We start from the raw sequence: 9678 nt of genomic DNA, 5'->3' as shown, positions 1-9678 counted from the left end.
ATAGGCATCCTCCTGAATATTAACCTTCATCAGGCGATGAAAGGAGACAGAGACAGAGACCCACATTGGAGCACTGGACTGAAATCTCAAGGTCCAAATCAGGAGCACCAGGAGAGAGAGCACGAGCAAGGAACTCAGGACCGCAAGGGGGCACCCACACACTGAGACAATGGGGATGTCCTATGGGGAACTCACCAAGGCCAGCTGGCCTGGGTCTGAAAAAGCCTGGGTGAGCTATAAAATTTAAATCAGACCTCATCACCTCCTTCAGGAAGCTTATTTCTGACCTTCAAGGTGGAAACAGCACCTTCCTGTCTGCTCTCAACCCACACCTCACACAACTGTGATTTACTCCCAGATCAGGTCCTTGAGCGTGGGAGCCATTGTAATTGCTCACTCATCATTCTCGACCCATTGGGAGTACAAGGTAGATAGATACCAAAGAAGAAAAAGTTTTCTCTCCTGGTAACCTTTCTCTCCATTTTTACATTCACCTTCCTCTTTCTCCCTTCTCCCCTCAACATTGCAGTGAACCCTTTGTCCTGACATCTAAATATGCCATTACTTCTTCCTTTTCCTGGGGCTCCGGACATGTCGGAAACTGGAAGCTTTGTTTTTCACTTCACAGCCTTGGTTCTTTCCATAAAATACTTCCTTCAGCCTGATTTAAATGACATCCTCCCTGTCCCAACTTCCGCCCTCTGGAGCCCCCCCCCCCCCCAGCTCTGCAGTTACTTTACAATGTTTTCTAATCAGCCTGGGCCTACAAGGACTCCTAAATGGCACTTGTCTGTCTGTAGCTACTTTTCAGTGAGTTTTCAGAATTAAGCCCCCCCCCCCCCCCCCCCCCCCCCCCCCCCCCCCCCCCCCCCCCCCCCAGCTCTGCAGTTACTTTACAATGTTTTCTAATCAGCCTGGGCCTACAAGGACTCCTAAATGGCACTTGTCTGTCTGTAGCTACTTTTCAGTGAGTTTTCAGAATTAAGCCCCCCCCCCCCCCCGGAGTGCCAGCCCTTCTTTGGTGGAGAGATTACCTTCCATTCAGAGAGAATAAAGGTTCATTGGTGAGTGGGGAGTTTGAATTAAGAAGATCCTAATCACAGTGAGAAAGAAAACTGAATCCCACCTATAGAAAGCACATTTCTAGATGGACGTGGCCTGCACTCCTGAGCATCTGAGAAAATGGTGATGTCAAAGGTTCTTTCAGAGGGAGTCTGGGGGATGGCAGTCCAGAGACTGCTGTGACAGACGTAAAGGAAGGAATGGGGGTGCATGGTGATGAGACAGGGCTATCTGATTATGTTGACTCCCCTCCTGCTAGCCATTAGCTTTCTCCTGAAATTTATGCTCTTGTAGCTCACTGATCTTTGAAACTGATCAGATACTTCACAAGTTATGAGGCACGACCTCTGAGGTTGGGTCGTGATGATATTGTAACTTCCCTTGCTTCCTCCTGGGTCACTGTCTCCAAAGGAATCCAGCAGCCATCAGTAAGCACACTAGTGGTCTTGCGGGTCAGGTGCTCCACACTCATGGCTGATGTGAGAAGTATGGGTCACCTTGGTTCTTCTAGCCGCCTCTAACCTTTGGATGACGGCCATCCTTACATGTTTGTCTTCTCTCCTATCATCCTGACTGCAGTTCTTCCTCCCTCCACTCCTCCCACTTCCCCTTTCCTCCCGATCTACTCCACCTCTGTTTCCCTTCAGAAAAGAGCAGGCTCCCAGGGATATTAACTGAACACAGCATAACAAGATGCAATGAGACTAGGCACAAATACTCCTATTAAGGCTGGATGAAGTAACCCAGTAGGAGGAAGAGGATGCCAAGTACAGGCAAAAGAGCACCCCAGTCCCACTGCTAGGAGTCCCACAAGAGGACCACACTACACAACCATAACACATATGTAGAAGGCCTAGCTAGAACCATACAGTCTCCGTGATTGTCCCTTCAATTTCTGTGAGCCCCTCTGAGCTCTGCTTAGTTGATTCTATGGGCCATGTTTTCCTGGTGTCCTCAACCCCCTGGCTCCTATGATCCTTTTTCTCCCTCTTCTACAGGATTCCCTGAGCTCCTAAGGTCTGACTGTTGTTGGAATCCTTTTGAATGTTTTAAAATCATGTTGATATTTTTATTCCAACCTTTATGGGAGACCCTGAGCCAAAACTCTACAACTAAGTTTCTTCCACATGTCCTGTACCTGTGTGTAAAATCAGTAAATTAATACCTGCCAATTGTCTCAGCTGTCTAAACTCTCGAGTCATGAGTCGTGTTTTAACAGATAAGGAATAGATTATTCAACGAAGTGATGGAGACAAAGATGCCCATTTGAAGAAGAAATGCTATAGTTGCATCATAAATTTCTGTGCCCAGTGTTTTACTATAAAAGTTACCAACAGAACCAGCCGAAAGAAAGATGCATTTCCTTCCGTTCATAGTTTTAGAGACTTTCAATCATGATGGTGGAAAAGGCATGGCAGAGTCCATGGCAGCCAGGGTGTTGGTGGAGTCTCATCACAGTGGATCAGGAAACAGACGGAGGCTGGAACTGGGGACTGGTTATAACCTTCAAAGCCCACTTCAGTGACCTATTTCCATCAGCCAGGCACAACTTAGTTCCCAGAGCTTCCCTAAACGATGCCATATACTGGTTAGAGTTTTGAGGGTTTTGTTTTTTATGTGGTGGTGGTGGTGGAGGAGGAGGTGGAGGTGAAGTAGGTGGTGGTGGAGGAAGAGGAAAAGGAGGTAATGGCAGCATTGGTGGTGGTGGTGGTGGTAGTGGATGATGTGGTAGTGGTAGTGGTGGAAGAGGTGATGGTGGAGGAAGAGGTGGTGGTAGAGGAGGAAGAGGAGAAGGTGGTGGTAGTGGGGGAGGTAGTGATGGAGGTGATGGTGGTGTGAGGAGGTGGTGGTGGAGGAGGTGGTGGTGGAGGAGGTGGTGGTGCTGGAGGAGGTGATGGTGCTGGAGGAGGAGGAGGTGTTGGAAGAGGAGGAGGTGGTGGTGGAGGCAAAAGAGGTGGTAGTTGCAGCATTGGTGGTGGTGGTGTGTTTTATTGTTTGGTTGGTTGGTTTTTTGTCAACTTGATACACATTAAGGGCATCTGATAAAAGGGAACCTGAATTGAGAAGAATGCCTCCATGGGATTGACCTGTGGACCAGTGTGTGGAGCATTTTCTTGACTAATGGTTGATGTGGGAGGCCCCAGTCCACTACAGTCAGACCTACTCCTGGACAGGTGGTCCTGAGTTGTATAAGAATGCAGACTGAGAGAACGAGCCAATAAGTAGCATCTTCCATGGCCCCTGCTCAGTTCTTGCCTCCGGCTTCCTGCCCTGACTTCCCTGGATAATGGACTATAAACTATAAGATGAAATAAACCTTTTTCTCCCCAAGATTATTTTGGTCATGCTGTTTATCACAGCTATGGAAAGCAAACTAAGATGCTCCACTATCTGGGAAATAAACATTCAAAACATGAACCTGAGGGGGATATTCACGCCCAGTGTCATTCATTACAGACTGGCCCTTTAGCAAAGTGATCATCTAGAAGGAAGTGGGAGAAAGAAAAGTCCTGAAGAAATTCTGTGTGGCCTCAACAGACAAGGAATCCAGCCATTTAAGTCCCCTGAGCTGAGGGCCCCAGGTAGCACAGAACAGAGGTAAACCCTGCCTTAATTTATGATGAAATATGCAAATGGAATAAAATGGTGGTTGAGTTACACTGCTGAGTGCCATGTCTTGGTCTGTGGCCCTACCGCAGTTGGCGTCTGCGTTGGCATTTATGACCCATAAGGTTGACACCAAAGTGTTGCATTATGAGCGGCAGGGCTGTGTCTCCGGCACCCGGCTGCCCGCATGGCTAGCTTATGCCCAGAAATAATTACATGGAAACTGTATTCTTTTAAACACTGCCTGACCCATTAGTTTCAGCCTTTTATCGGCTAGCTCTTACATATTGTTCTAACCCATTTCTAATATTCTGTGTAGCCCATAAGGTGGCTTACCAGAGAAGATCTTAACCTGCATCTGTCTGGAGTGGGAGAATCATGGTGACTCCTGACTCAGCTTCTTTCTCCCAGCATCCTGTTCTGTTTACTCCACCCACCTAAGGGTGGGCCTATCAAATGGGCCTAGGCAGTTTCTTTATTAATAAGAAATCACTCCCATATCACCAAAGGCCACAAGGATGTCTGGGGTCTGGGTTGCAACCAATGGCCATGTCTGTCTGAGGGCTGTGCCGCATCCAGAACCAAGCTGATCTGAATAGCTTGTGCTGCTATCCGGGGACATGATGACATCCAGGCCTGAGCTGCTGTCAAGGGCCAGGTCTGGGTCTGTGGTGATGTCCATGATCATGTGGATAGCTGGGGTCCAGTCAGTCACCTGAGTCCATGTGGGTGTGTGAGGGCTGCGCTGCCACTGGGGCCATGCCAATCTGAGTGGTCTGTGCTGCCGCCTGGTCCCAGTTGCAGTGCACGGCCATGTCTGGGTCCATCACTCTACCACAGCCAGGGTCTGTGATGATGTCCTTGTCTCTTGTTACCACTGAAGGCTGTACAAATGCCCGGGGTCTGGGTCATTACCTGAGGTTAAGTGGGTATCTGAGAATCAGGCTACAGCTGGAGCCTTACAGATCTGAGTGGTCACAGGTGCCATGATGATGTCTGGGCCCAGGCTGTAGCTAAGGGTCAAGTCTGAGTCTGTGACACTACCACACCCAGAGTCTGTGTTGACATCCATGGCTCCTGATACCACTGAAGGCCATGCCAATGCCAGAGGGCCACCACCTGGGGCCATGTTGGTGTCTGAGGGCCATGCCAATCTGAGTGGTCTGAGCTGCCACCTCGGGCCGTGGTGCCATCTCTAGATCTATGGTCCTGAAGCAACCAGGGTTCAAGTTAATATTCATGGCTACTATTGCCACCGTAGGTAAGGGTTATAGATTACTAAGTGCATTGTTAAAAGAGGGGTATGTATATGCCACATCATGTAGAGTCCCAAGTTGCTAAACTATTCTGTAAGCCTGTCTGCCTCGTCTCTGTGTGGTTTTAGTCTCTCTTCCTATACAGTGGCTTTTCCCACGTTGCAAAAATAATTATTGTGAGAATGTTGTTCACGACACACAGGATAATGGAAAAAAATTGAATTAATTCATTAATATATGAATTAATAAAATGTAATATGTGTATCATATATATTTGATATATATCATGGAATATTATACAGTTTTACAAAGAATATTTTGCTGTTGGTCACATATTTATGAGCCTGAAGGATATTGTGCCAAATGAAATAAAACAGACACAGAGTGGAAACACATTGCACGACCTCATCTAGTTGATATTTTCTTTTAAGGAAGAGTTCAAATATGCAGATGTAGATACTTAACCCCGGTTGTCATGTTGAGGGAAAGAGTCAAAGGATGTAAAGCAGAAAATTTGCAGGATGAAAAGTCCAGAGATTTGAGGTACAGGAGGATCTAGAGCTAACAAAATCATTGCGATTAGGAATTTTACTAAATGTGTGAATTTTTGCTGCTCTCTTCACTAAACAAAATGAGGTGATGGGTCTATTGGCCTGAGTCACTGTGCTTATTAGCTGCTATACTGTCTTTTACACATCTAATAACATCAAAAGGCAAACTTCAAGTATTTGCAGTATTTATGTTAAAAACAAAAGAAATAGACTGAAAGAAGTAAACCATAACCATCCCAGTTCCCAGCCCCAGAGGCAAGCCCCTTCTCTAGGTCCACAGCAAAACTCCAGAGATCTTGCCTCCGTGTCTACCATCAGCCTCTATAGCCACAGTGGCTTTTTGAAATTGGTGGGGCTTGGATCAACCTACCAATCTCTGAGCAACGGGAGCAAGGCTTCTGATTGGCACAAACAGTTGCTGCTGGACCTCTTCTAACAAATGGCTCCTCCTCTTTATTTTCCTTCTCTCCTCCTCTTTCCCTATTCTCTTCCTCCCCTTTTCCTCTTCCTCTGCTCTTATTTCTCCCCTTCCAGCCCCCTCCTCCTTTTCCTCTCTCTTTCCCTTCTTTCTCCCCCTCCTCTTCTTCCTCTCTCATTTTCCCACCCACCACTCCCTTCTTTCTTAAGCCTTTTTCATTATTTTCAACAAAATGCTTTCACTGGCATGACTATGGAGGACGAAAGAAGAACTTTGTCCATATCTGATGCTGGGTCCACCCTCAGTTTTGCAGAGAGCACTAGAAGAAACTGGACAAAGACACATGCTGTGTGTCTGTTTTAATCTAGCCACAGAACATGAATCAAAAATGACCTTCAATAAAATTTAACTTCAAAAAAACCTAGAAAACAAAATCACACAATATCTTCGCTGCCACCCAATTGAATCTGGGCAGAGGTTAGCCTCTCGGCTGGCCACAGACGTGACACACAGCCACTGTCTTCAAGAAAGCAAGAGCCATTCCTCCTAAATCTCATAGTTTTTTTTTTTTTTTAAGTGATGAAGAACAAAGTCTAGACAGGCTCCCTGAATAGCAGCACAGTTCACTCTGCACCACGATGATTAAAAGAAAACTCTTTAAAATGTCCCGAAGGCCACAGCTCATACACCACAAGACACTCAGGAATTCAGGACTGACTCAAAATGAGCATTCACATACTTCTAAGCACATCAAATATTAAAATACAATTAGGAGCTGTAGATGTGGCTGAAAGTTTGGGAATTAACTTTTTTTAAACTAGGTCAAGGAATCAACTAGAGAAGGAAGGCTAAATGCTGGTCAGTAGGGATCAATTTGTCCTCCTTAAACAGGAAGCAGGGAAAGTGACAATTGATTAGCCTGACCTTAAAAACACAGCCCTGGATTCAAATCTTAGCCTGCTTCTGGAGAAAGTCACTTCCTCGAACTCAGTCCGTAAAATAGATGTGATCATGGCCTCCATCATTGAGCTGTATCTTAATTAGGGTTTCTATCACTGTGAAGAGACCCCACAATATGGCAACTCTCATAAGGGAAAACATTTAATTGGGGTGGCTCACAGTTCAGAGGCTGAGTCCATTATCATCATGGAAGGACATGGTGGCATGTAGACAGACTTGGTGCTGGAGAAGGAGCTGAGAGCTCTGTATCTCGATCTGCAGGCAACAGGAAGTGAACTGTGACACTGGACATAGTTTGAGCATAAGAGATCTCAAAGCCCACCCCCACAGTGACACACTTCCATCAACAAGGCCACACCTACTCCAACAAGACCACACCTCCTAATATGTGGCACTCCTTATGGAGGCCACTTTCTTTCAAACCCCCACAAGCAGTTAATGCATGTCAGGCAACTGACACACAGTAGGTCCTCAGTGAATGTCAGTTTTCTCACTTTGAACAGCACTAGAAGGATTTGGTGCGGTGGGTATGTTTTAAGGAACATGAAAACTAAGAGCGAACTCCTCCCCCATTTAATTAGAGCAAAGAGTTGAATGCCCCTGTGGCAGGAATTCAAGACCAGGACATGAAATATGATGCTGGCATTTACTCTTCTTCTTTTACAAAGAAATGATGTGCCCGTTAGAGAAATTAAGAGGCTCAAATCCTTCCAAATCCTCACATAGCCATCCAATTGGCCAACAAGAAGGTTCTTAAATTAATAACCTCTTAGGAAATTAAATTACTGATTCATAAGTCACCTGATACAGCTCAAATATAGAGGAAGAAGTTTTGGAGGAGGTCACACCCAGCCCAAATCAGAACAAGAAGCATGTGTATACTTCACAGAGAGAAAATGGAGGCAACCCAGACTAAGAAGCCAAGGAGACATGTAGTTAAGAAACCCCTGTTCCTCCCTCACAACACTTCGGGATTTTCACCCCTAAATTAACTATTTCTCCAGTTGGCCACCAACAGGACATCCTAATTCAATTCCAACTCTGCTCAGAGTCCGGCAGACCTTAGAATAAGTAGAATTGTCCCCACAGGCTTCTCCCCTTCTGACTCCAGCTGCAAGTCCCAGCCTGCCTGGACTCATAACCTGTGGTCCCACTGCCCATCAGGTGCAGTAATTTCTCAGCAAAGCTCCAAAGCACTCAAGGATTGCTTAGAATGCAAATGAACAGCCAGGTGGAGAGGCCAGGGCATGAGGTCTAAGAGGGTCCCAGGTCAGACCCCAAGTCCCAGGTTAGGCTATCACTCTTCCTACGTGTGAATGAACATGATCACTAACCCAGAACCCCCAAACCCCACTGCTTAGGGCTTTTATGAAGGTTCCATTCCACAAGCACAGTTGATGAAGCCACTGGACATTGGTCACTAACTCCAGTTCCAGCCCCACTCCTTTCCCAGAGATTTGTGTGGGCTGGAAAGTTCTAGTTTTTTATAACAGCAAACTTGGTCTTCCCCCAGCCAATAGTTTTATTAGCATACAAAAAGGCACTCAGGAGATTCAAAGGGTTCAAAAGGTCTTGTCTTAGAAACTGAGACCAAACAGTATAACAAAAGGGTTCTCATCTCCTCTAGCTCCTCAGAGGTTAAAAGCATTTTACTAGCCGTGCCAGGAACTGGAGCAGAGATCAAATATATTTCATATTATGATATCACAGTGACTTGGTGTTTTAAACTGGCAGCCACATGGCAAGGGTGATGTCTGGGAGCAGAGGGAAAGTGGTAAGGGATGTGAGTTAGGTTAGGGAAGGGTCCTGGGGGAGGAGATGTTGAGTAGCCCCAGCTTCATTCATACTGAGAGCAAGAGGGGAGCCAGGCGGGAGCCCGTGCAGTGACTCCCAAGGGAGCACATAAGGCAGGGGGAGTGCACTGGCTCGTGACTCTTGCTGTTGGCAGTCTCAGCAAACTTCTGCTTTTTCCAGAAAAAAAAGCCTTGATCAGAAGCAAAGTAACCTCTCCTCAGAGAGAACAAAGCAGATGCCATTGATTGCCCTTTCCCGAGCTTCCTCATTAGGAAAGGAGTGGTCAGCACATCTCCTCAGCTGCCATGATACCCATGGCCTCCTGCCAAGAAAAAAGACCCTGGAGATCTGCTGGATTTAATGTCTTCCCTGATAAACATCAATGGCCACCAATGGTCCCAAGCAGGGCATCCCCAGTGTGGCCAGGGTTTCTAGAAGCTCAATCCAGAGGCATGATTTAAAGAGTTGTGGAGAGCTGGGGTGGGAAAGATGTGAGGGATACAGACAATGAAGCCTGAGACCAAGCACCTTGGTACCAATCCTAGTCCCGATGCAGGGCTGCTGGGTGAAATTGGACAGGTTTCCCTCCATTTCTGGTTTATCAATTGGGGAAGGTGGACATGGTGATGGTGGTGCAGACTGATGCTTACAATCCCATCACTCTGGCTTAGCTTTAGGTATAAAGCCTGGATAAGAGTGTAAAAGCAGGGAACCGGACGCGCACGGCACCAGCTGCAGCCGGAACCAGACGCGCACGGCAGCAGCGGCCAGAACCGGACGCGCACGGCGGGGCGACGTAGCTGGCGCAGCAGCCAGGACCTGTGGGTACTGACACAGTGGCAGACAACGCAGGCAACAGGGACCAGTGCAACACCAAGAGCAGATCGCCCCAGGACAATTAAATCAAAGAGGTAGGCCTTTGGTTGGCGAGGTCCCTGGCAAACAGGGAACCTGGTTCTTTTCCTGAAGACCCGTCTGAGGGGTGAGAGGGATCTTGGCCCCTGGCAGGAGCCAGGAAACAGAACGAGGG

This window comes from Alexandromys fortis, unplaced genomic scaffold (genome assembly GCF_014885135.2).
Source record: "Alexandromys fortis isolate MF-2015 unplaced genomic scaffold, M_Fortis_MF-2015_v1.1 scaffold_29, whole genome shotgun sequence".
In the NCBI taxonomy this organism is placed as follows: domain Eukaryota; kingdom Metazoa; phylum Chordata; class Mammalia; order Rodentia; family Cricetidae; genus Alexandromys; species Alexandromys fortis.
This window is presented reverse-complemented; position numbering follows the sequence as displayed.